We start from the raw sequence: 26,556 nt of genomic DNA on the forward strand, positions 1-26,556 counted from the left end.
TTGGATAGCGAGGTTCGCGACACAATACCCCGTGATTTGGACCGAGTGGGACCCAGATGCGAGGGCAATAGTTTGGGAGGCGGGATAGGTGCGCAAGGAGCAGTGTCTTACCGTGTCTGGGTGAATAAAGCTCTCCATGCTCCCGGAGTCAAAAAGGCAGGGGGTGTTGCGACCGTTGATTTGGACCTGCATCATGGAGTTCCGCAGGTGCTTCGGCCGTGATTGATCGAGAGTGATCGCTCCCAGTTGCGGGTAGTCAGAGTCCTCAGTTGAGTCGGACTCACAAAATGGCCGCCGGGAGTCACAAAATGGCCACCGCGTCGGTCGCACGTGTCGGATTTTGAAGATGGCCGCCACCAAGATGGCCACCCCCATGACTCGCACAAGGCCGATGACGTGTCAGAAGTGGGCGTGTCTGGCCGGCGCGCAGCCGCGTTGCGGGGCCTGTGGGCATGATGAGACTTTTGTTTCTGGCCTTTGGGCCCAGCCAGGCAGAGTCGGAGCGAGTTGGGCAACACTGGCGTGGGTGCTGGCCTTGCCCGCAGATATAGCACGATGTGCCATCGGTATGAGCGGGTCGCCGCGCGGCGCAGGCCTGTAGTGTCACCGAGTCTGGAGGGGATCGAGAGGGGTTCGCAAGGTCAGCGGAGTACGTGCGGAGATTATGGTGGGCCACTTCCAGAGAAGAGGTGAGCGTTATCATGCCTTGGAGGTCCTTTGGTCCGTCTTCTAGGAGTCGCTGCCTGAAGTATGTGGATCGTATACCAGACACGAAAGCATTTTGAATGTGCAAGTTCATATGGATTTCTGCCGTCACCTCCTTATGGTCGCAGTTCCTAGCGAGCGCGGTGAGTCTCACCAAGTATTCGTCCAACGTATCCCCAGACCGCTGCCAGCAGGTCGAGAGCAAATGCCGGGCGTGTACTTCGTTTATCGGCTTAACGAAGCACTTCTGCAGGATTTCGACTGCTGTTTCGTACGTAGTAGCCTTTTCGATCACGGAGGAGAGTCTGTGGCCCACCCGGACATGTAGTAAGCTCAGCTTGCGAGGTTCGTCGACTGCAGTCTCTGAGGAGTTCAGGTAGGCCTCAAAGCACCAAAGCCAGTATTTAAAGATTTCAGCAGCCTCCGGCGACCGAGCGTCCAGATTGAGCTTCTCCAGCATCAGACTGCTGTCCATCTCGAAGTATTCTGCTAATTAAATTGAGATACCCTCAATTACAACTCGAGAGAGATGATTGGTAATACAAAGGCTTTAATTAGCAGAGAACCAGACAGCTGCCGAGAAGTGTGCTCACTGCACACTGCCCACTGAACATTACCTTATATACGGCTCCCTGGGGGGACGGAGCCGGAGGCGGAGTCCCCTAGGGTTCCAAACCCGGTCTTAAAGGGATCATTACATTGAGAGTACAGTTATCATTCATCACATTCACCCCCTGTTTTAAAAAAAACGCATCGTCCGTCGGGGGTGAAGTGGAATTACATGTCCAGTCTTTTGTGAGGGGTCTCGTTCGTAGCCATCTATAAACCATTTATATAATTTCCGCAGTATCCCACTAAACCTAAAAATGAGCGGAATGCACTTACATTATGGGGCAGGGGCAAGTTCACAATGGAGTCAATGCGTTTTAGTTCAATTTCACGTTTGCCGTGTGTAATAGAGGTGCCTAAATAAAATACCCTTTCCCCCAATATCTGTGCCCTTTTGGCATTTACCTTACATCTGATGGACTGGAGCAGGGTTAGTAATTCGGCCAATAGAGGCACGTGCTCTTCCCTGGTGTCGGTTTGCAGGAGCAGGTTGCCTACATACTGAATTAGGCATTCGGGTGGGAGAATTTGGATAGACCAGCAGCTGACTGTCTGTGAAAAATAGAGGGGGATTTATGAAGCCTTGGGTGATACACGTCCACGTGTACTGTTGCCCTTGAAAAGTGAATGCGAATTTATACTGGCAAGCCCGATCTAGGGGAATGGACCAAAAACCATTGCTGATATCCAGCACGGTGAAATACTTTGCTTGCACTCCCTGCTTAAGCATGGCCACTGGACTCGTGGCAACGGTGGGTGCTGTTAAAGGGGTAACTTTATTTAGTTCGCGGTAGTCAATGGTGAGTCGCCATGAGCCGTCTGGTTTCTTTACGGGCCAAATCGGGCATTATTAGTGGAAGCTACGGGTCAATTCACTCCTTGTTTTAACAGACTGTTAATTACCTTTAAAGTTTCACCCGTAGCCTGCTGTGGAAATCCATACTGTTTCTGTGGTTTGGGGTCGGGACCTGAGATCATAATCGTACCTGGAATGTGCCCTCAGTCGTGCTTGTGTTGGGCAAACGCACCTTTGTGTGTGGCTAATAACCATCTAATGGTGTCGTCTGTGCTAATTGCCGAGGGGTCAAACCAATAGTCCCCTACTGAGCAAATCCTGTTTTCGGAATCTCCTACTGAAAGCGTGGCAGGGGCTGTAGCTGTCTTGGACATTCGCCAGACATGTTTACGGGGTCGAAGGAGAGCTTATGTGAGTTCATAAAGTCTATGCCTAGGATGTGTTCCGCAGTCGGGGGCAGGTCTACTAGAACAACGGGGTGGGTAGTGGCTACGTTTCCTATTTGGACAGATATAGGGGCTGTGATGTATCCCTCTTACATGTAGCCTGTGAATCCACTGAGTGTAATGGTATCGGTGGTGGGCCAGGGTGTTGTTTGGAATAGGTTTGCGGAGTTTAGTGTGGTTTGGGATCCTCCTGTGTCCTAAAGAAAATCAACTGCTTGTCCCCGGACTGTGCCTGTGACTACCGGTCTTCCTACGTTATCCCTGCGCGTGTCACAGACCCATGTTGGAGACTACGGACATCGTCAATCTAGGGAGTTATAAGCAAGGTTGTCTGAACGGGTGTTTTCGTTATGCATGGGGCGAGCGTTGCCTTCTAGCTGTCGCGGCTGGCGATCATGGTCTGGCCTATTGTTTCTGGGTAAGGGGTTGGGCTGTTGGGGTCGTTGGTGGTGTGGGGAGTTTTGTCTGCAATCGCGGGCAAAATGTCCTCCTTGTCCACAAGTGTAACATGGACCGCGTGGTGTGTGGACTGGGGCTTGTGCTCTGGGGTACTGTTCTCGGGGGAAATGTTCCTCTCTTCTGCCCTCATTTATCCATGCGGGTTCCTGGCTAGTTCTGACTGGGTACATTGTGGCTTTACTGCGTTCTGGTCCATCTGATCCTGAAGTGACTGTTCCCATGCCCTGGATAGGTGTCTAAGTACCCAAATCTCATTATGAGTGGTATCTGCCGGATCATAATTCGCGGAAGCCCTTTTACCTGCTTCAGCGGCATGTGAAACTAATGTACGGGACCATTTAGTGGTATCTTCCTCATCGAGGTGAGCGTGGTCTAAGTTTCCGTATACTGCCTTGGAATGTATTCAGAGGCGACCGGCAAAGGCGGTCGGATGTTCCCCTTTCTTTTGCCTACATTTGTTCAAACCCTCTACCGGATCCCCTTTGTTGTATCCGATAGCATCTATTATTGCGGCCTTCATTTCCTCTAGGGTTCCTCCTCCTACTTTTTGGGGGTCTGGCAAAGCTGACCTTACCGACTGGCTGAGGCTAATTACTATCAATTTAACTTCCTCCCTCTCATCTAATCCGTACATAACCATTTGTTGGCGCACCTCCTCAAAGAAGCTATGCGGGTCTGCGGTGGGCTGAAATGGAGTAATTTTACTGCAAGCGTCCCTTAACTGAGTTACCGAAAGTGGGGTGATGTAGGTGATACCTGGACCTGCCTGATCCCTTATCCTTCTTTCCGTGATGACCGGATTCATGGGTGTCGGGGCAGGGGTGGGGGTTGGTGCGGCTTGTGCAGCCGGTGCTGCCGGTGCCTTTCTTTTTGGGATGCGTGGCGGCTGCTTTTGACTTTCCGTTCCTTTAACGTACATTTGCGCGCTTTCAGTTAACTCTTCCCAGTCTGCCATCTCTTCCTCATCTGTCTCGTCTATCCCGAAGGCAGTCATAAAACCATTCTGAACTGAAAGTAATGACTGGAGCTTATCTATCTTCCGCTGGCATTTAACGTGGTCAATGGTGCTCTGCCTTTGTTCTTTAGTGGACGGGTGGAACCCTCTTAAGGCTGCCTGTAAATCGGCGCATTTCTTTGTTAGCTGGGTGACCTGGTGTTCAGTCTCCTCTCTCATCAAGACTGCGTGCTGTGTGTCTTGATAGGCCTTGTCATAGTAGGTCTGGAAGCTGCTCAGGTGTACTATGCAAGACTGGTGGGCGCGTTTAACATCGGCGATGTACCTGTCTTTAGCGGCTAACTTCTCTTGGAGTTCCTCAATAATGTTCTCACTTTCTTTACTGTTTCCCTCATTCTCTTCTTCCTTCTCTACTAACTGTCTGTGGAGCGTCTCAACGACCTCCTCGGTGCATCGCAACTGTGCCAAGCAGCACACTATTGCCATTGGCTTTCTAAACTTTGCTGCGTTTTTCTTATTTATCTCATAAAGATTCTCCCACTAAGTCTGTCCTATCTTTCCTGGACCTGTCTTGGTGTTTGCCCAAAAATTCGACCAAAGGTGCCATCCTTTCCCCTTTAAATACTTTCTCAACACATCCTCCCATACGGGGCACTGCTCTGATTTGTCAACTACTGTAACCTCGGATTGCTGCTGTGGGTTCATCAACTTCTCTATCATCTGTGCTGCCTCCTCTTCTCTACTTAAAATTTGGAACAGGGGGAATAAGGAGTCGATCGAACAACGGGTACGGCTTATGGCTATATTCCAGTTCACAATCGCTCTAGATATGCATGCAAGTCTCATGAGTTTACCTTACCCTTCCCTGTTAGTTACGCATGCGGTTAGTGCACACTTCCAAAAATTGGTTATTTGGCTGATATGAAACTTACTCTTGTGGTTCGTTCTCTTTCCCAATTTAATTCAAAGTTGTGGGATCCCTCAGGGTGACAAAGTCACTTCTAATCGAGCTCCTGTCAGAGTCGCCAATAAATGTTGCCTTCTTTACTTTGGGGTGAACCACAAGTTGTTTCTTATATCGACCAAATGACCACACAACCAATATGTTAGCTCAAAAACGCAGTTAATTAATAGCACAAGACTTGTATCGCGATGCAATAACACACGCGGCTCCGTACTAAACAACACCTAACAACTAAGATGACCTTTACTTAACTTCGAGTGAGCGGCACTGTGCGAGATAAGGCCTTTATCCGGGTCCACGTGGTCGGTTTGGAAGTTGCTGGGTTCATCTCAGCTGGGCTCGTCCTTCAGGAATGGTCCCGGGTCCTTGAACTTGGTTGTTCTGCTGCAGTTGGTTTCACACAGGCCGGTCCCAAAAGAGACAGATCTCTAGTGCGCAGGTCTTTTGATCCTTTGCCTCTTTCACACCCTTTTGGGCCTTCCTTGCTCCAGGTCCAATGGATCGATAGGGTTTTCTATCACCCTCATCAATCTCAGCCAATTAGGGGGCGGATACCTCGATAGCTGGGCGGGTCCTAGCTATCATTGTCCCAGGCACGTAGGCCTTTCCAAATAAGGGGGGGGGGGTGGCGCCGATTAGTCTGCTACTGTTGTAACTCCTTGATTCATAATCTATTGTCCCTGGGGGAAATGGTGATCGACTCTTAATGGATACAAGTTTCAGCCAAGTCTTGTTTCTTTGCGCAATACACAGAGGCTATGTACCTGTCTGTGACCCAAATTGACCACAATTCCCATGGTCCTTTGCAGGTGGCCATTTTACATGGCTACATTCCATCCTCTTGATCCTGAACGAGAAGCGTGGTGGATCACAGTCTACCTTATCAAACTGGCACTGGTTAGTCAGTTCAGGTCCTACTCTACTCTGTCCTAATTTCATTGTACAATTTTACCTAATTCATTAATATTACATACATTCATTAAAACAATTCACTACTGATAGTTATTTCATTCCTAAAATCGGATCTATATAAAACATTTAAATTTAAATTAATATATAAAACAGTTGGTTTCTAACGAAACTTTTAAAACTACACTCATGCTCTTTGTTTTGCCTAAAGAACTTATCTATAACATAAAATCTACAAAACTTAAACAGCAGCACCACATTCTTTCATCTTATCACATTTCATCGGTACAGAGGAATAAAGGGTCCATTTAGCAGCGGTTATCACAGTTTTTGTAAGTTGTACTACAGATGGCAGAATACAGTCTGTGAAGTTTTTATAGTTTGTGAAGAAGTGAAAACAAAAGAATATACGGTTAGTTGTTATTTGGCTGTTCTTGAAGCAGTGATTTGACATCACAGCTGTGTTGTTTATTTGGCTTCCTGGGTGAAGTTGTGTGGAGCAAATTTCCACATTTCACATCCAAATGGTTGCAGTAGATTTCTCTTCTCAGGATGATTATTTCGTAAATCCGGGCACAATACGTCCGAGAAAGAAAGAAAGAGAGCAAGCAGCTTTTGAAACCTGTTTCAATACAGCATTCTGGTCTCTCCCTACGTGCTTATACAGTTTTTTTTTAAAAAAAGTACCTTGCTGGCTGTATATTCCAGAGAAACTGTATTGGTTCATGTCTGCTGCAGACATTGTTTTAGGACAAATAATTGAATTTAGATGTCTCATCTCTGAAACATTTGCAAAGTTTCAGGATAGATTGAAGCCAACAGGGGATGGGGACTTTCATGCTCTCCAGGGGGTTGGCTGTCTTTTTTGCCATCCCAATTTACTTAAGGAAAACAAAAGCAGCCATTGGCGGTACTGCAGTTATTCCATAGTTTGGGGCGCACGAGGAAGTTCACTATGGTATATTTAGATTTGCAATTTTCTACACTGTATGATGTTTGACAGGAATTTGTAAATTGACTCATCCATGTTCAGAGTGATACGTATTTACGGCACAAATGTTATCTCAATACTAGAATACTCCTCCGTTGTCTTTATTTCAATGCATGCTTGTTCATCGCAATCACAAGTAACTGCACAAATTAATACGGGCTGGAACTTTCCGGCTGTTAACGCTGGCGTGATCTTTCAGTCCCGTGACGGTGCACCCTTGGCGCTGGTTTCCTGGTGGCGGGGGAAACCCGGTTGACAGCAGCGGGACCAGAAGATCCCAGCGCAGGCCAATCGCAGGCCTCCTTTCGGAACTGGTTGCCTGGTTAAAACCTGCCCACAACTATTAAGAAGTTCAATTGAAAGAATAACAGGGGATAAAGCGTTCGGGTAATTGTGTCCAATTGGGGAATAGAAGGTATTAAGATCCAAGACCAGATCCCAACAGTGGCTAGGATGCTGGACTGAAACCCCACTATTTTAATTTATTTTGTAAGAATGTGTGGAAAGAATGATCTCTTCAAAAGGCTGGTTCACCTGGCATGTTTCAGCTTTTTCCTTGTCCTCAGACAAGACTGCTCTGCTTTAAATATTATTACTCTTTCTATAACTATCCTACTGGGAGAGAATTGTGGGCTCAGTGTCCGATAGATCAGTCTTCAACTCCTCTCCAAAGCACTTTCAAAACGTCTCTCTGAATCCCTTAGCTCCACCCAGTAATGACATAATCTCCCCAAGCTGAAAAATAAATGAAATCTCCAGGGACTTTCCTCAGTCAAACCACAGTTCATTAGCCCAAACTGAAAAACACATTTCTCCGGTCAATTTCCACTTCTGGCTCCTCAAAGCTCCCAGGCCCTGCAAAACAAAATCATTTTTAAAAGTGTTACTAATGCAGTCAAACACACTATAACCCCAGGTTTTTAACCCTTAAAATTCCCCAATATTTTGAATCCAATATTCCTAAAATCCTCCATTCACCACAATGGACTTTGGTGAATAGATCATCAGCATACCAGAATCATTTTATCATCAAAAGAGTGGTACAGCAGTAAACGAGAGTAATATTTTACCAAGAGATAAGATTTCAATTCCTATGGATAGGGTTTGACCCTATTCGACCTCTGTACATTGATTTTTGAATTGCTTCCCTGCATTATGCCTCAGTATGAAAATTGATTGAAGATCTTTCACAGTTGCTCTTGACACACATTGCATGTCCTGCACATTTCAGGCAGTAGAAATTATGGGGACCGTCAAGGGCTTTATTAAAATATGCAAATGACTGATCATGCACACCATGTCCAGACAGGCAGGATTCTTTGTGATATGTCTGCCTCTGTGTAATGGTTTCTGGTATTTAAAAGGAGTTCACTTCAAGTTAGATTTACTGATCCCTGACAGAGTTTTGAGATGCTTTCTGCGCTGAATTTCCATTAAAAAAAATGTTTCTGTCGCGAATTACCTGGTTGCTGGAGTTCTCGTGGCAAGTTCTCTCCGACATTTTGTTTTGTACAGCTCCTTTCATCGCAGTAATGGATTTTCCAGTGGGAATGCCACCAAGTTCTTTCTGCTGAAGGAAGAAGAGAAAGAGCAGCAAAATAAGAGGGTAAAGCTGCACCAGACATGGTCTGTGTCCATTTACCAGCATTCTGACACTGCCACCTCCAATAAGTGATGCACATACTTCTGTGAGGGCCATGAAGAATCCAGCACGAGTTTCAAGGATACAAAGAAATAACATTTATTTACAATAACATATATACACAGCAGCAGCAACTTCGCTTGCTGCTTACTACTTCCTGCTGGTTCCAAACTGGCCAGCTTTATTTATACAGGGAGTCTGCTAATGATTTCTCCCCCCCCCTCATTGGGGAAGTTCATTCTCCCACAGGATTGTGGGATTGTCATTAGTCCCCAGCCAATGGTAAGCAGACAGGTTATAACATCCCTCCCCCTCCAAAGTCCAAGGAATCCACCGAAGACCCTGGCGAAGGAGGGCGTCGGACTCGTTTTGCCGCAGGCCGGACACCATTTGCACGAGGCGCTGGATCGGGCGGCGTGTAACGAGACAGAGACCGGCGCTTCCGTGATGAACGGCGTAACGGTTGTACATCCACGGCCCATGGGCCCGAGGATTCCCCCTCTGATGCATCCTGTGTCTGCATCTCGGAGTCAGAGTCTGCTGCCTCTGTCATCTCGGCGTCTCTATCTCCACGGGGTTCGTAACGACCTGCGCAGGCTTTGAGTGTGGCACCAGAGGAAGATTGTGAGGACTATTTTCCATTGTCTCTGGTCTCTGTGGCTGTAGAAATTAGCTCCGGGGGCGGGGAATCTTTGGAAGGGATAGTCTTCTGGACCGAACGTGGTCTACATGTTTGCGCTGGAGACGACCCTGGATTTGCACCTGGTAAGATCTCGGGCCCGTTTGGCAAAAGATTACGCCAGGGACCCACTGGGCACCACCAGCAAAATTGCGAACGAACACTGGGTTACCGGGCGCAAACTGCCAAATCGGCCGATGTCGAGAAAAACCATGTCCCTGCCGTTCTTATGTGCGGCGTACATTTGCGCCAATGTCCGGGAAAACCATACTAAGGAGGGTGCGAAGTCTCCGGCCCATTAGGAGTTCTGCGGGAGCTACCCCAGTCACCGCATGAGGGGTGGTCCTATACGAAAACAAAAAGCGAGTCAGTCTCGTGTCCATTGACCCAGAAGACTGCTTCTTTAGGCCTCCTTTGAATGTCTGCACTGCGCGCTCCGCCAACCCATTTGAAGCCAGGTGGTAAGGGGCAGTGCGGATATGGCGTATGCCGTTCACCTTCATGAACCTCGCAAACTCCTCACTGGTGAATGGAGTGCCGTTATCCGTGACCAGCACCTCGGGGAGGCCATGTGTACTAAAAGACAAACGCATCTTCTCAATTGTTGCACAGGACGTTGTGTCTCGCATCTTATGCACCTCTAGCCATTTAGACTGGGCGTCGCTTAATAAAAGGAACATGGATCCTTGAAAAGGGCCCGCGAAATCCGCATGCAAGCGCGCCCAAGGCCGCCCTGGCCATTCCCAGTGATGTAGGGGCGCGGCCGGCGGAAGCTTCTGATGCTCCTGGCAAATGGAGCAGTTTTGGGCCACCTTCTCAATGTCGGTGTTGAGGCCTGGCCACCAAACATAACTCCGGGCCAACATTTTTCATTTTGGTCACACCTGGATGCCCATTGTGCAAGTCTCTTAGTACCAGCTCCTGTCCTTTTTCCGGGACAATCACACGCGTCCCCCACAAGAGGATGCCGTATTCCACGCTGAATTCTGACAGCTTGGAAGAAAATGCCCGCAACTCGCCTGGGAGCTGGCTCTGCTGCCCACCATACAGGACTATGTGTTGAACCTTTGACAGGACTGGCTCCGTCTGGGTCCAGTGACAGGCAAGGTGTCCATAAAATTTAGGGTTTCAACCACCTCACCGGTCGTGGGGGTCGAAATGGGGCTGGTCGATAAAGGCAATCAGCTCAGTGTGTCGGCATTCGCTATCTGCGTTCCTGGTTTGTGCTCCAGAGAATACTCATATGCAGCGAGCAACAAAGCCCAGCGCTGGATCCGTGCAGAAGCAATTGGCGGTATTGGCTTATCCTCTCTGAAAAGTCCCAGCAGAGGCTTATGATCAGTCATGATAGTGGAGTGGCGGCCATACACATACGGTCACCACTGCCAGGCCCTCCTTCTCGATCTGCGCGTACTTTTTTTCCACCACAGTCAATGTGCGGGAGGCAAAACTATCGGCCGCTCAGCCCCGTTCTCCATCTTGGGGGACAGGACGGCCCCAATACCATACGGGGATGCATCACATGTGACGAACAAAGGCTTTCCAGGATCATAGTGGGTTAGTAACTCAGACAACGCCAATTGTAGTTTTACCCGCCGGAAAGCAGTTTCTTGCGGCTGACCCCAAATCCAGGTGTGATTTTTCTTGAGCAGAAGGTGCAACGGTGCCAACGTAGTTGCCAGATTGGGGAGGAACTTTCCGTAATAGTTTACGAGGCCGAGAAAAGAACGAAGATGCGAAGTGTCAGTCGGGGCGGGGGCCTGTTGAATCGCGCGCACCTTCTCTGCGACAGGGTGCAAACCTTCGCGGTCCACCCAATAACCCAGGTAGACTACTTCCTTCGCCTGAAAGACGCACTTTGTGTGACGTAAACGGACTCCAGCCTCCAAAAAGCGTCTAAGGACAGCCTCCAGATTTTCCAAATGTCCCTGCTCCGACGTCCCTGTGATCAAAACGTCATCTAAGTGGACAGCAACACGCGGTAAACCTCTTAAAATGCCCTCCATAACGCGTTGAAAAATAGCGCAGGCAGAGGATACTCCAAAGGGCAAACGTGTGTATTAATTGTTACATATGGTCGGGAGGCAGGGTCCAGCTCCAACTGTAGGTAGTCCTGACTAATATCTAATTTTGTGAACGAGAGTCCACCTGCAAGCTTCGCGTAGAGATTCCCTATGCGAGGCATTGGATATCGGTATTCACTGTAAGTTTATAGTCGCCGCACAAGCGAACTGTGGCATCTGGCTTCATTACAGGTACAATTGGTGCTGCCCAGTCAGCGAAACAGACGGGCCTGATAATACCCAAAGTCTCCAAACGAGTGAGCTCCCCTTCTACCTTCGAGCAAGGCGTAAGGCATGGGCGCGCACGGAAATAGCGCGGCGTGGCTCCTGGTTCGACTTGGATACGGGCTACAGCCCCTTTTATTTTCCCCAAACCGGGCTGGAATACATCTGGGTATCGTCCTAGCACCTCAGTCAACCCTCCAGAAACTGTTTGGAGGATGTGCTGCCACTGCAACCACAAATGGCGCAACCAGTCCCGACCCAACAGGCTGGGCCCATGGCCGCGCACCACGATAAGTGGGAATCGCCCCTCCTGGCGTCCATAAACAACAGGGGTCATCGTCGTTCCTGAAATGTCCAATGGTTCCCCTGTATAGGTGGCCAACCTGGCCTGTGTGTCGGTTAACGTAAGGGTCTATATACCCTGCTTGATGCGGTCGAATGTCCTCTGGGCGATCACGGAGACCGCTGCGCCAGTGTCCAACTCCATCTCAAGCGGGTGACCATTGACCCGTACTGTCACCTTAATGGGGGCCACACGGGGAGCTGCCACACAATGCAGCTGCAGGCAGTCGTCCTCCGTCTCCACGTCCTCAGGAGTAGCCCCAAGGCATGCACCTCCATTCCCTGTAGCTCCTGCACTCCTCGTTCTGCGCTCTCTCGGGACAATACTATTTGAATGGCCTGTTGAAACGTCAATGTTGGCTCAGCTAACAACTTTCTCTGGGTGGCCGCATTGTTAATACCGCAAACCAAACGGTCGCGTAACATTTCTGACAAGGTCTCACCATAGTCACAGTACTCCGCAATCCAGTGTAGCCTGGATAAAAAGTCGGCAAGGGATTCTCCTGGGGTCCTGTCAGCGGTATTAAACCGGTAACATTGGACTATCGTGGACGGGGTTGCGTTAAAATGTTGCCCCACTAAATTCACAAGTTCAAACATTTTTGTGTCCGCCGCAGCTGGGTACGTAAGGCTCCTAATCACCCCAAACGTATGCGGGCCGCAGGCGGTGAACAAAATGACCACCTGGCGCTCGTTTTCGGTGATGCTGTTTGCCCGGAAATAGTAACGCATCCGTTGTGCATACTGGTTCCAACCTTCAAGTGCAGCATCAAAGACATCCAAACGTCCAGACAGAGGCATGGTGTAACAGAAAACAAACTTTCAACCTGTACCCAACAAAAATCCAGGGAGATGGCTTCAGCAGTGTAGACAGCTAGCCACTTTAACCCACGTCGCCAGTTTTGTGAGGGCCACGAAGAATCCAGCACGAGTTTCAAGGATACAAAGAAATAACATTTATTTACAATAACATATATATACAACAGCAGCAGCAACTTCGCTTGCTGCTTACTCCTTCCTGCTGGTTCCAAACTGGCCAGCTTTATTTATACAGGGAGTCTGCTAATGATTTCTCCGCCCCCTCATTGGGGAAGCTCATACTCCCACAGGATTGTGGGATTGTCAATAGTCCCCCAGCCAATGGTAAGCAGGCAGGTTCTTACACATACCTTCCTTTGGCAGAAGGTTACTAAATGTGGAGTCTCCAATTCCCAGGGTTGGCAGCGACAGCCATAAATCTGATGAGCAAATGGCCGACTGACCGTCGCTATTTACTTAAGTTTGCAGCAGCATTCAAATCACAATATGTCATGCAGGCAATGTCCTGCTGCGCTTATGATGAAAGCAGGCATGCTGGGATGATCAACAGCTATAGAATGATATGAACCATGTACTCAGCCCATGGCATAGCTACATGACAACAAGAAGTTGGCTTTACTGTCCAGATTAGCAAAGGGTCATGTACTGCAGGCACCTCTGCAGCTGGCACCAGGAGTCAGGGCTAGTCAGCAACAGTAGCCTCATCCAAATGCAATCAAAGTGACCCATGGGGTAGGATACTGAAGACCTTGGGAAGAAACAGTCAGATCCAGTACACAGATGTGACCATTTGAATTTGGCGCAGGCGTAAGTCATTCGATCCCTTGAGCCTGCCTCACCATTTGATAAGATCATGTTGGTGGCCTGCACTCTACTTTCCTCACTCCCCACTAGGTCTTTTGACTCCCTTGTTAGTCAAGCATCTATGTAATCCAGCCATAAAAATATTCAATGACCCTCCCTCCATTGCTCTCTGGGGAAGAGAATTTCACAAACTAATGACCCTCTGAGGGGAAGAATCTCTCCTCATCTGCATCTTTAATGGGAGACCAAGGGAAAACATCCTTTCAGCATCCACCTTGTCAAGTCCCCACAGGGTCATATATGTTTTGATCAGATCACCTCTCAATGTTCTAAACTCCAATGGATACAGGCCCAACCGGTACAACCTTTTCTCTAAGAAATCATTTCAATCCAGGCATCAGTCGCATGAACCTTTCCTGCAGTAATTCTAACAAATTCAGAATCAGAACCGCATATGCTGTTAAAATATTGAGTCCTTTATTCTACCTCTAGACCCCCTCTGCTGGTACATGTATATGGTAGACATGAGTAAAATTTTCAATAAACTATATCCCACTCCTTTTGCAACAGTGTTAACAATAAACGGAAGCATAATTTGAACATGCAACTTTTATCAGTAAGAGTATTATATGTACAAGCTTATGTATTTATTTAACAATGTAGTGAACTTTATATAATGAGATTAAAGATTTGTTCACTGACTGAAAATAGTTTCCTCTGTCGCATTATCACTTAGGCATGGGGAACATATTCTGTTGTGAGTGGAATATCACCTGACATCAGGTTTGTCTTATTTAACTCATTCTTCTTCTGAGATGTGTTGATTTGTGAACTGTGGTGATCATTTATCCTTTTGTGTTGGTCATAATAAATGGCTTGGTGTCAGAGAATTGCTTTCCAACATGGCCATCACACTTGAGCACTTTATCTCCTGGCTTTAGTGACGTATGCATACCTTGAAAACAATGATATGTACAGATGGAGCTGAGAGCAAGTTATGGAAGTAAGAGTTATATCACGTTCTTCAGTTACGGAGTAACTCCTCACTTGACTACTGGTAAACTACACTCCTCACTGCACATCCTGGCCGGGATTCTCCCAGCTTGCACCGGGTCGGAGAATCGCCGGGAATCCCTGAGTACTGAGTACAAAACTTTCAGGTTTTGCTATGCATTTACTTTCATTCGAGTTTTCTGTTTTCGATTGCATTTGTATATGTGCTGATCATTACCTCCCTGGGATGGCTGGTGTCAAAACCGGCACGAGCAACGCTGGTGTCATATGGGACCATATGTAAACCACGCCGGCGGGACTCGGCGGGACTCGGCGGGCACTCAGCCTATTGAGCGCGGAGAATCGACGCGGGGGGCTGCTTTCAATGGCCCCCGACCGGTGCCAGGGCGACCGCGCGCGCGTGATTGCCGCCAATTCTCCTGTTGCCGGAGAATCGGCGGCCCGGTGTCGAAGTGGCGTGGCGGGATTCTCGCACCCACCCCCGGCGATTCTCCGACCCGGTGCAAGCTGGGAGAATCCCGGCCAGGATGTGCAGTGAGGAGTGTAGTTTACCAGTAGTCGAGTGAGGAGTTACTCCGTAACTGAAGAACATGATATAACTCTTACTTCCATAACTTGCTCTCAGCTCCATCTGTACATATCATTGTTTTCAAGGTATGCATAATTTTCTCGACTTTTCCATCAGCACTTGGCCAATGGAGTTTGATTTTGGGTAAGTGCAACCCAGGTAGTTCATGAATTTACTGAACTCATTGCTGTTGAATGGAGTCCATTGTCACTTCCCACAATTTGAATGGCTCCAACCTAAGCGAAAATCTGATCAAGCTTTGGGATGAGTGCTTTCATTGAGGTTAACTTAACTACTTCTAACAGTGGGTATCGGCTTCGTGGTTAGTTACGACAAGCAGGCGTTCATCAGCGGGCAAGTCTGCAAATTCAATGCTAACGTCAATCAATGATCCTAGACGCAGTTCAGGATCACAAAGCTTTAACACTGCAGGTTGCTTGACATGGCAAATGTTAATTTGGGCGGCACGGTAGCACAGTGGTTAGCACTGTTGCTTCACAGCGGCAGGACCCCAGGTTTGATTCCCGGCTTGGGTCACTGTCTGTGCAAAGTCTGCACGATCTCCTTGTGTCTGCTTGGATTTCCTCCGGGTGCTCCGGTTTCCTCCCACACGTCCCAAAAAGACCTGCTGTTTGGTAATTTGGATGTTCTGAATTCTGAAATAGGGTGTTTTCACAGTAACTTCATTGCAGTGTTAATGTAAGCCTACATGTGACAATAATAAGGATTATTAATTAATAATAGAATAAAGATTATTATTAATTCAATTTGTGTTCTACTCTGTGATCAATCCCTGGAAAACATACATTTTCTCGAAAGAGTTGTTTTGTTTTGACAATTCCGTGGTGATTATTGTGTGCTATGCCCAACAACACATTCCCTCAATGATTGTGGAGTGTTAATCCAGTTGCTGTTTAACACGAGAACAGATGTGATTGTAATGGTGAGCTCATTTTGATTGATTTTGTTTGTAGATGGTCTCTTGGTCACGTCTTTCCAGTTTCATGATTCCTGCCATTCATAGTTGTAACACCTCTTTGTGTTGCCACTTCGATGTCAGCGGGTTTTAATGACTTTGGCATCGCATTTTGGCTTACCGAGTTAAGATATTATTCGGCAATCTTTTCCTCACGCCTAGTAGGATTGATTGTTAGCAACTGGTGTCATGAAAGATACTCCACTGGGTTGAGTTTGCCTGGCTGATACTTGACATGGACCTTGTAGTCTTGTAGTTTGAGCATCAAACCCCCTCTCTATGTGGATTGTTGACCCAGCTTACTACTGGGCTACGATCGATTATTTCTTCAAACTTGCTTCCATACAAATCGGGAGGAAAGTGAAGATACCCCATGTGAATGAGAGTGCTTCTCGCTCTCTTTGCGATTAATGTTGCTTTACAAGCATTAGCAATCTTCTTGCCATCGCAACCATTGATGGGTTACCTGTCTTGTCTTTCTGCATGAGAACTGCACCTAAGCCAACCGAGGTTACACCTACGGCTAGGTGGGTATTTTCACAAGGTCAAAATAGGAATTTGTGAAACTTATGGAGAACTGTTTTTTGATCTGGTATATGACCGGTTTGTCGATTCACACCGGGTGGTCTCTTTTGGCAAATCATTAAAGGGGGACAGATAGTGTCTGTGGGGGGAGTGGGGGCAGCTACAATATGTGATAAGTCCTGGAGGACTCCTGACTTCCTGCACATTTGTAGAATCCACAGTGTTTTCAATGGTTTCAACTTTCCATGGATCAGGAGATATTCCTTCATCGTTTAACATGTGGCCAAATCATTTGATTTTGCTTTAATTAAATAAGTTCTTGCCTTTGTTGAAGGTGAGCTTACATTCTCTGAGATGTTGTCGGCGTGTGTAGCTATGTCTCGAATTCACGTTCCGCACGACTATAGATGAGAATGTCATCACTAATATTCAGTGTGTTTCCAAGTCATAGAATCGTCGAATCCCTACATCGCAGAAGGAGGTCATTTGGCCCATCAAGTCTGCACTGACCCTCCAAAAGAGCACCCTACCGAGGCCCACTTACCTGCTCTATCCACCACCATCCCACCTAACCGGCACATCTTTGGACACTAAGGCACTAAGGGGCAATTTAGTATGGCCAATCCACCTAACATGCACATCTTTGACTGTGGGAGGAAACTGGAGCACCCAGAGTAAACCCACACAAACACAGGGAGAATGTGCAAACTCTACATAGACAGTCACCCAAGGCTGGAATCAAACGCAGGTCCCTGGAGCTGTGAGGCAGCAATGTTAACCACTGTGCCTCCATACCACCCGAATTATGTACTGAAAAATCTCAGCTGCTGAACTGACTCCAAAGTTGAACCTCCTGGGCTAGATTCTCCAGTCGCCAAAATCGCGTTCGGTGAATGGCCGGAGAATCCAAGTTTACGACCGAATCGGGGGCGACGCAGCTTTCACGATGCTCCGCTCCCTCCAAAGTGGCGTACTCTAGGACATTGCCTGAGGCATGCCCCTGATGCTCCGTCTCGGACCGGCCGAGTTCCCAACGGCTTGGGTCTCTCATGGTCTCATCCTTCGGGAACTCAGCGTGGTGGCTGCAGTCTCAGTCCAGCGCCGCCACAGTCGGGGGGAGAGCCAATCCACTGGCAGGGGGGACATTATTCAGGGCTGGGGGCACTGTGGGGGTGGCGCGTGCTGGCCAAAGAGGGGGCACTATTTCGCGGGCCAGGTCCGGGGGCTGCGTCCGCCATGTAGTAAGGCGCGTCCGCTGCAGGCCACCGCCGCCGTGCGAATGCGCGGCCACGGACCCAGCAATTCTCCGGGGCGTATCGACAGCTAGAGCCGGGTGCTCTATGCTGCCGTCCTGCTAACCCCCATCAAAACGGGGAACTGGTTGCCGTTTTGCGCCACTTTTTCTGTTCCCATGGCGGTGTGGGGACATAGCCCTAGAATCAGAGAATCCAGCCCTGTGTTTCTATAGAGTGGAGAATACTGTAAGATATATTGATTTGATAGTAGCCTGCATTGTGTAGCAAGATCAAGTTTAGCAGAGATTCAGCTTCTCAATTATATCAATTGTTAGTGTCCAATGACATTCTCGCTGTATGGCTTAGTTTGGTGACTGCCCATCAATACAGATTCTAATCTGGTTCTCATTCTGTGGCTTCTTGATGAGTTGTTTAGGTGACAGCCAAGAAAGAGACACATTCCCAACCTTCTCAAGGTTATATGAAGGTCAAGTAGAGACTGAAATTCCTTCTCCATCTGCTTCTTGACATGAAGTGGTATTCCTCGCTCTTGATACATAACTGGGGGCACATTAGGGTCTACATGCTTGCATGTATCATCTTTCAGTTAGGCGATACCAGTGAAGAAATTACCATACAATTCATGCTTTAAAAAAAAATTCATGGGACATGAGCAACGCAGGCTGTGCCAGCATTTCTTGCCCATCCTTAATTGCCCCTGAGGGGGCAGTTAACATTGCTTTGGGTCTGGAGTTACATGCAGGCCAGACCAGGTAAGGATGGCAGATTTCCTTCCCTAAAGGGCATGTGAGAACCAGGTAGGTGTTTACGACAATTGGCAATGGTTTCATTAGCCATCTAATTCCAGTTTTTTTAATATTGAATTCAAATTTCACCGGGATTCGAACCCGGGTCCCCAGAGCATTCGCCTGGGTTTCTGGTTTACTAATCCAATGACAAAACCACTATGCCACCACCTCCCCGTATGTGACTGTAATTATGTGCAGGTCTGTTGCGGTTTGGAGAAAATCACAGTGCAATTTTGGATACACTACTAGTCAAACCGGGCCAATGTCTTTGCTACAAACTACGTCCATTTCTGCAGCCACCAAGCAGGGGCTTGACTGCTCAGTTGCTCCTTCCCTGGCATTTAAACTCTTGCATCATTGGCTTGTTTTTCTTTAAAAAAAAACATTCTATTAAGGTATTTGAAGATGTTTATAATAATAACAATAACACAACATAAACATGGTATAATAAACATTTCCACCCCACCCCAATCTTCACACACACCAACCATAAAACAACAATCTGGCCCTCTCCCCCCCACCCCTTGGAATACTGCATCTGCTGACATTTTTAATTTTCCCCGAGAAAGTCGACGAACGGCTGCCACCTCCGGGTGAACCCCACCATTGAACCTCTTAAGGCAAACTTTATCTTCTCAAGACTGAGAAACCCAGCCATGTCACTAATCCAGGTCTCTACACTTGGGGGCTTTGAGTCCCTCCACATTAACAAGATCCATCTCCGGGCTACCAGGGAGGCAAAGGCCAAGACGTCAGCCTCTTTCGCCCCCTGAACTCCCGGCTTTTCCGACACTCCAAAGATCGCTACCTCTGGACTCGGCACCACTCGTGTTTTTAGTACCGTGGACATTGCCTGAGCAAAACCTGGCCAAAACCCTCTAAGCTTCGGGCATGCCCAAAACATGTGGACATTATTTGCTGTGCTTCCTGCGCACCTCGCACACCTATCCTCTACCCTGAAAAACTTGCTCACCCTAGCCACTGTCATGTGTGCCCGGTGGACTACCTTAAATTGTATCAGGCTAAGCCTGGCACATGATGAGGTGGTATTAACCCTGCTTAGGGCATCTGCCCATAGACCTACCTCTATCTCTCCTCGTTACCTGTCCTGCCACTTGCCCTTAAGCTCCTCCACCGGAGTTTCCTCCGCCTCCGAAAGCTCCTGGTAAATATCCGATACCTGCCCCTCTCCCACCCAGGTGCTGGAGACTACTCTGTCCTGTATGCCCCGTGGCGGCAACAGCGGGAAGGCTGGAACCTGCTTTTCCAGGAATTCTCGCACCTGCAAATACCTAAACCCGTTCCCTGCTGGCAATTCAAATTTATCCTCCAAGGCTTTCAAGCTGGGAAAGTTCCCGTCCATAAATAGATCCCCCATCCCTATTCCTGCCCTTTGCCATCTCTTGAACCCACCATCCAGCCTACGCGGTACAAACCGATGATTATTATAAATCGGGGTCCAAACCGATGCTCCCTCCACTCTCATATCTCCTCCACTGCCCCCAGATTCTCAAAGCCGCCACCACCACCGGACTTGTGGAGTATCGGGCTGGCAAGAACGGAAGAGGTGCCGTTATCAGTGCTCCCAAACTTGTGTCTTTACATGACGCTACCTCCATCCGCTCCCACACCGACCCCTCCCCCACTATCCACTTCCTAATCATGGCTATATTAGCCGCCCAGTAGTAGTTGTAGAAGTTCGGCAGTACCAACCCACCCTCACCCCGACTGCGCTCCAGCAACACTTTCTTCACTCGCGGGGTTTTACCCACCCACACAAAGCCCAAAATAACCTTATTCACCCGCTTGAAAAAGGCCTTTGGGATGAAGATGGGGAGGCACTGAAAGACAAACAGAAATCTGGGGAGGACCGTCATTTTCACGATCTGTACCCTCTCCGCCAGTGATAGCGGGAGCATGTCTTCTACCAGCCGGGATAGGTTTAACTTGTACAGTGCCTCCCATTCCCGGGCCACCTGGATTCCCAGATACCGAAAGCTCCTTCCGACCATTCTAAGCAGCAGCTCTCCCAGTCTGTTCTCCTGTCCTCTTGCCTGGATCGCGAACATCTCGCTTTTCCCTATGTTCAATTTATACCCCGAAAAATTGCCAAACGCCCCCAGGATTCGCATGACTTCCCCCATCCCCTCCAACGGGTCTGAAATATACACAAGCAGGTCATCTGCGTAAAGCGAGACCCGGTGCTCCACCCCCCCCCCCCCTCCACCCCCCCCCCCCCCCGAATCAGCCCTTTCCAGTTCCTAGAGGGCTCTTAACGCCATGGCCACTGGCTCTATGGCCAGAGCAAACAGTAACGAGGAGAGGGAGAACCCTTGCCTCGTCCCTCGGTGTAGTTTAAAGTACCCCAACCTCAGCCGGTTTGTACGCACACTTGCTACTGGTGCCTGATAGAGCAGCCGCACCCAGTCAATAAAGCCCTCACCAAACCCAAACCTCCCCAGCGCCTCCCACAGGTAATTCCATTCCACTCGAGCAAAAGCCTTCTCTGCATCCATCGCTATCACCACCTCCACCTCCTCTCCTTCTGAGGGCATCATAATAACATTCAAAAGCCTTCAACATTGGCCTTGAGTTGCCAGCCCTTTACAAATCCCGTCTGGTCTTCAACTATCACCCCCGGGACACAGTCCTCTATTTTTGTGGCCAGTATCTTAGACGGCAGTTTGGTGTCTACATTCAGTAAAGAAATTGGCCTGTATGAATCGCATTGCTCCAGATCCTTCTCCCGTTTCAGGATCAATGAAATCGAGGCCTGCGACATTGTTGGGGGGAGGACTCCCTTCTCTCTTGCTTCATTAAATGTCCTCACCAGCAGTGGGCTCAATAACTCTGAAAACGTCTTATAGAATTCCACCGGGTAGCCGTCAGGCCCAAGGGCCTTGCCCGACTGCATGCCCTCCAGCCCCTCGATTATTTCCTCAATCTAAATTGGGGCTCCCAGCCCTTCCACCAGATTCTCATCTACCCTCGGAAACCTCAACTGATCCAAAACTGCCTCATCCCCTTCAACCCAGCCGGGGGTTCTGACTCATATAATTTACTATAAAAGTCCTTAAACACCTCATTCACCCCCACTGGGTCTAGGACAGTATTCCCGCCTCTACTCTTTACTTTACCTATCTCCCTGGCCGCCTCCCTTTTCATGAGCTGGTGCGCTAACATTCTGCTTGCCTTTTCCCCGTACTCACAAATCGCCCCCCTTGCCTTCCTCAACTGTTCCCTGCTTTCCCTGTGGTCAACAGCCCAAACTCCGCCTGTAACCTCCGCCGCTCCCTCAGTAACCCCGCGTTCGGTGCCTCCGAGTATCTCCTGTCCACCTGGAGTATCTCCTCCACTAACCTATCCCTCTCAGCCTGTTCCATCTTTTCTCTGTGGGCCCATATCGAGATTAATTCCCCTCTGACCACTGCCTTCAAAGCTTCCCAAACCGTCGCTGCAGAGACCTCCCCCGTATCATTTGTTTCCAGGTAGTTCTGGGTGGGCATGTTAACCCGCCCACAGATCGCTTCGTCCGCTAGCAACCCCACATCCAGTCTCCACAGTGGGTGTTGCCCTCTCTCCACACTAACCCATAGATCCACCCAATGTGGGGCATGATCCGACACTGCGATTGCCGAGTACTCAGTATCCACCACCCCCGGTATTAGCGCCCTGCTCCGAACAAAAAAGTCGATGCGAGAGTATACCTTGGACATGTGAGAAAAAAGAAAATTCCTTCGCCCTTGGCCGTGCAAAACTCCCCCAATCTGTTCCATAAACCCCTTCAATTCCTTTGCCGCGGCCGGCCTCCTCCCGTCCTGGATTTTGACTGGTCCAATTCCTGACTGTGTTAAAATCTCCTCCCATGATCAGGTTATGTGGCTCTAAGTCTGGGATCTTACCTCACACCCGCCTCATAAATTCCATATCATCCCAATTCAGAACATATATGTTCACGAGCACCACCCGCACCCCCTCCAGCTTCCCACTCACCATTATGTACCTACCCCCCTTGTCTGACACGATTCTCCCAGCCTCGAATGCCACTCGTTTATTGATCAAGATCGCTACCCCCCTGGTCTTTGAGTCCAGCCCTGAGTGGAATACTTGGCTAACCCACCCCTTTCTCTATCTCATCTGGTCTGTAACCTTTAGATGTGCCTCTTGTTGCATTGCCACGTCCGCCTTCAGCCCCCTCAAATGTGCAAACACGCGAGCCCGCTTGACCAGCCCATTCAACCCTCTGACGTTCCATGTAATCAGCCTGGTCGGGGGGATCTCTCCCCCCCCCCCCGCCGACTAGCCATCACCCTTCTTAGGCCAGCCTCTAGCTCACGCCCTCCGCCTCCTCGAGCCCCCCCTCGGGCATTCGCCGGCCCCGACCTCCTATTTGTCCCCTAGTAACAGTTCCTCCCCTGTCAGAAAAGCAGCTCCCCCCCCCTCCCTCTTCCCTAGCAACAACACTAGAAACCCAACCCCCCAAGTCAAGCTCCAGCTTAACACCTGCTCGCCCCCCACTGTGCTTCCATGAGTCAGCTGACCCATGCTGACTTGATAGCGCCCGCCCCTGGCACCAAGCAGTCTGTCTCCCCATTGTTCTCTCCCCTCTCCCCCCACTTGGACAAACATATTAAAAGCATCACATTCCCCAGTAAACAAACATCAGAAAAAACAGTGAAGAAACAGCCATTTGAGAGAAAAAACACCCAAAAACACAACCAGCACCAAAGACCATCCCCCCTCTAACCAGCTCCCTGCAAGACAAAGTTACCTTTAGCCATCCAAACAGCCCCTTAATACACATAACACTACTTATACTTGCACAGCCCAGCACAACAAATCGCCACCACGGAACTCTCCAAGGCTTCAGTGTCTTTTAGTTCACCCCCAGACTCTTTTCCTTAATAAATGTCCATATTTTGTCTGGTGTTTTGAAATAGAAGTCCCTTTCCTCATGTTTGACCCACAGACAGGCTGGGTACAACATCCCAAACTTCACCCCCTTCTTAAAGAGGGCCGTTTTTGCTTGATTAAACCCAGCTCTCCTCTTGGCCAAATCCGCGCCCAGATCCTGATAAATGCGCAGCTCACAATTCTCCCACTTGCTGCTCCTTTCCTTCTTGGCCCACCGCAGTACATGTTCCTTGTCCAGGGATTGGTGAAAGCGTACCACCATCGCCCTCGGCGGCTCGTTCACTTGGGGCTTCTTTCCGAGGGCGCTGTGTACTCTATCCACTGCCAGGGGCCGAGGGAACGCCTCAGCCCCCATCAACTTCTCCAACATGTCCGTCACATAAGCCCTTGCATCCGATCCTTCACTGTCTTCAGGGAGGCTGACAATTATAAGATTCTGCCTTCTGGACCTGTTCTCCAGGTCCTCCAGCTTCTCCTGCATTCTTTTCTGGTGGTCATTCATCATCTCCAACTTGGTCTCCAGCACAGTTATGTATTCCTCATGCTCGGACATCTTTTTCTCCACCTCCTGGATCGCTCTTCCGTGGGTCTTTTGATTCTGCACAACTTGATCAATCGAAGCCTTAATCGGGTCCAACCTGTCCTTCTTCAGCTTGGCGAAGCAATCTTTGAAAAACTTCACCAGCTGCTCCGTCGACCACTGTGCCATCTCCCCGCGGCCCTTGCTGTCCGCCATGCTTTCCCGTGTTACCGGCTCTGCTCGTATCTTCCTTATAGGACTTAATCTTCTCACACGGCCACTTCTGATCCAATTCTCCATACACCGGAGGGGGAGTTCTCCTCACTGTCTCACTTTTCACCAATTTATCCCATAAAATCTGGAAAAAACTGGGGGAAAAAGGTCCAAAAGTCCGTCACAGGCGGCAGCTATCAAATGTGCGACCTACTCCTCCATGGCCGCCACCGGCAGTCATTTGCTCTTTTGTTCCAATTCATTTTTACCTGTCATTTCTTCCTTCTCTTTCCTCAACACTTTGCCAAAGGTTACCCACACATTCAATTTTTAAAAAAGCTTCATTTGGCCATGGAGACTTTGTTTCCACATTTTGACCCTTTTTAAAAATTGCTTGCATACCTTAAAACCTCAGCTGTGCCACCTTGCACTTTGGCTATAACTTACAGCTTTTCTAATCATTCAGGAAGTATCACCAATCAATATCAGAAAATTTGTCTCACTGTATTTTCCAATATTATTGATGAGAACATATCTGTGCCATCCTATTCTGCACCTATTAGACTTGCAGTAAAACAGATCCCATTGCAAATCAGACTCTCGATTAACTTGGCTCTTTTTACCTTGATAATCAGTTTTAGAAAAATGTGTAAAAAGATTCTGACTTTGCATTTGAAATCTGAAAGATGAAACCCACATACCAGTTTGTCTCAAGTGACAATACGCAACTATAACAGTGAATATTATATTCAATAATAAAGCGGAGGAAAACATATACTTGGGAGATTTGATTTGATTTATTGTCATATACCGACGCGCAGTGAAAAGTATTTTTCTGCGGCCGAGGGAACGTACACAGTACGTACATTGTAGACAAAAAGAATAATCAACAGAGAACATTGGCAAATGGTTACAGTGTGGAACAAGGGGCCAAACAAAGCAAATACATGAGCAAGTGCAGCGTAGGGCGTTGGGAATAGTGTTCTTACAGGGAACAGATCAGTCAGAGGGGGAGTCGTTGAGTCTTGTAGCTGTGGGGAAGAAGCTGTTCCAATGTCTGGATGTGCGAGTTTCAGACTTCTGTACCTTCTGCCTGATGGAAGGGTCTGGAAGAAGGCAATGCCTGGGTGGGAGGGGTCTCTGCTAATGCTGTCTGCCTTCCTGAGGCAGCGGGAGGTGTAGACAGAATCAATGTATGCAGAATACAGATGACAGTGCATCGTAAAAATAGACCTCTTTGTAATATGCAGAGAAGGATACATCTTAGGGATCAGCAAGGCTGCTGTGAGGAATGAAAGGCACATATATATTTATTCCATTCAAATGCGCACATTTATAAGGCTGAAATAAATATTAAAATTGAAATTGTTCGGATCAAAGAAAACTGCGAAAATGTCCCTGAGAATAAACTGCAATTGCACCAGTAAATCGATTTTCTCTACAGGTCCTGCTTAAACTTTGTCTTTTTCATTTCATTGTCAGCCTCTTTGATTCTATCTGACTGAGGTTCCACTGGGATCCTTGTATCTTTGCACGTGCAACTTCACACCACTTTCTTGCTACTTGCCAAAACGAAACTATCTTGTACACAATCAGCTCATCAACAAGGAGACAAGTGTATTAACGCAATCACTGGTGCTTTGTGAGATCACATCAACATCTGCTACTCATATTGCTACCATGCTGCTTTTACACTGAAGTAAAATATTTCTGTTTATTTCAAATATGTCTTGAAATTGCTAAGAATGATCAAAATAAACACCACACTTTTAAATTGCTTAAATGTGTATGGAAGGCAATTTTTTAAATTTGGTATGGAAGCTGCTCAGCACAATTGTAGACTCAGTGCAGGCAGAAGGGCCCAATCTGTTTCTATGGCAAGTAAGTAACTCACACAGAGTGCTTGGAGTGCTGAATGCTGGACACAACACATGTGTCAATGTTGGAGGTAGATGCTGCTTGTTCTTTCGTGTCTATCTTCATAGAATCCCTACAGTGCAGAAGGAGACCAATCGGCCCATCTAGTCTGCACGCTCCCCCCCGCCAACCTCCGAAAGAGCACCCCACCCAGGCCCACCCCCCGCCCTATCCCCGCAACCCCATCCTTGTGCACCATGCGGCAAATTTAGCCTGGCCAATCCACCCAACGTGCACATCTTTGGGCTGTGGGAGGAAACCGGAGCACTTGAAGGAAACCCATGCAGGAACGGGGAGAACGTGCAAACTCCACACAGACAGTCACCCAAGGCTGGAATTGAACCTGGTCCATGGCGCTGTGAAGCTCCAGTGCTAACCACTGTGTCACCCTGCCACCCTTCCCACATATTTGTCTATATCTGCGTGAAGGTGTGTATTGTCATGGATTTGCCTAGGA

The sequence above is a fragment of the Scyliorhinus torazame genome, chromosome 18 (assembly GCF_047496885.1).
Source record: "Scyliorhinus torazame isolate Kashiwa2021f chromosome 18, sScyTor2.1, whole genome shotgun sequence".
Lineage (NCBI taxonomy): Eukaryota > Metazoa > Chordata > Chondrichthyes > Carcharhiniformes > Scyliorhinidae > Scyliorhinus > Scyliorhinus torazame.